Below are 1499 nucleotides of genomic sequence, written 5' to 3'. Positions count from 1 at the left end.
TCTCCCCATTGGCACCACTTCTCAGCCACAAACCCTGCCCCTTTTCCCCATGAACTCTGAACCACCTTTGTCTCTGCAGAGGCATCCGGATCCCAGCAAGCGAGCTTTAGCAGGGAAGTCACTTCACCATCAACATTCCTGCCCCAGATGGCCTTGTGATTCCCTACAGTGAAGCAGCCTCCTTATATTTGGCCCAAACTCATCTTGATAAACCAAAAACATGTTTCTGCCTTCTTTATGGGACTTAAGTTTTGTTTTCTCCCTCCATCTCTAGGGTGTCATCTTTGGTGAGATCTCTATTATATCTTGTATGGTTTGCAAAAGGGCTTCCTAAAAATAAAAAATAAAATTTAAAAAACTGTGCCTCAGTCTATCCCATTCAGTCTTTGTTCCTTAATCCTGAAATACTTGAGAACTCTGAATATGATTAATAGTGATGTGTCTTTAACATTGCACATGCTTTTCATGTCTAGACTGTCCCCTCTTCTCCATTTGAAGTGTTTGATCTTGGACTGAAGACCCAGGTCAAGTCTTCTGTACTTCCCCATCATCACCTTCCCTGTCATAGCTGCTGTGGTGATAGAAGGCCATTTGGGCTCTGATCGCTGTCCGAGGGGATATTAACTCCATACCATGAGGGAACACCTGCTTTTGAAATACAAAGTTCTCCTGGGGCTGGGGTAGCTCTGTGACCTCTGCATCTCTGACCCTCACAGACCTGAAGCACCTTCGGTCCATGTTCTCAGTAAGTGATGAGTGACAACATCAAAGTTCTTGGAGCTCTCTGGGGCTGCCCCATGCTTTCAGTGTTCTAGACAACTGGCCAACTCCTGTGCCCCTTGGAATATCCAATTTTAATGTTATTTCTCTCTGGAATGCGCCTTTCTTGGGCAAAGTTTTCTGACTTTTCCAGAAGAGTAAATGTTGCATCCGCTAAGGGATAAAGAAAAAGGGGGTGTGTGCTGTGGGTGTGACCACATCCCCAATCATGAGGAAGGGATTTGGAGCCTGAAGAAATGTGTGTCTGTGTCAGCATGTGCTCACATTCGGCAGGTGAGGCCATGAGTATTAGGAAGAAAGGGACCATCTTGTCTTCCAGAAGCTTCCACTGCAGAGGATGAGGTATCCTTTCAGGCAAGGGGAGGAGAGACTGTGTGGAGGTGAGAAGAGAACACAGCAGCAAAGAGTAATAGTGAAGCATGGCTTCATCTTCTTCCTGTCTCTATGACCAGGCTACCTCCCCTAAAACTCCTGCCCCCAGCCCCATGCCTCCTACTTGAATGGTTTGGATGAGGAAAGAAGAGGTTGAAAGGATATGGAAAGAAAGCCAAACGAAGGAGCTGTCTAAGTTCCTGGACACAGCCACTAACAAGCCCTCTCTAGCATGTGCAGCTCAGGCCTGTGCCCCAGGGCTGGGGCTTTGGGATGGGATGACAGAGAGAAGAGGAGCAGGGGCTGTAGCAAGGTCAAAGATGCATCTCTGGGAAGGGAAGGGCCCA

The sequence above is a fragment of the Nomascus leucogenys genome, chromosome 15 (genome assembly GCF_006542625.1).
Source record: "Nomascus leucogenys isolate Asia chromosome 15, Asia_NLE_v1, whole genome shotgun sequence".
Lineage (NCBI taxonomy): Eukaryota > Metazoa > Chordata > Mammalia > Primates > Hylobatidae > Nomascus > Nomascus leucogenys.
The sequence above is the reverse complement of the archived record's forward strand: the minus strand, read 5'-3'. Positions refer to the sequence as shown.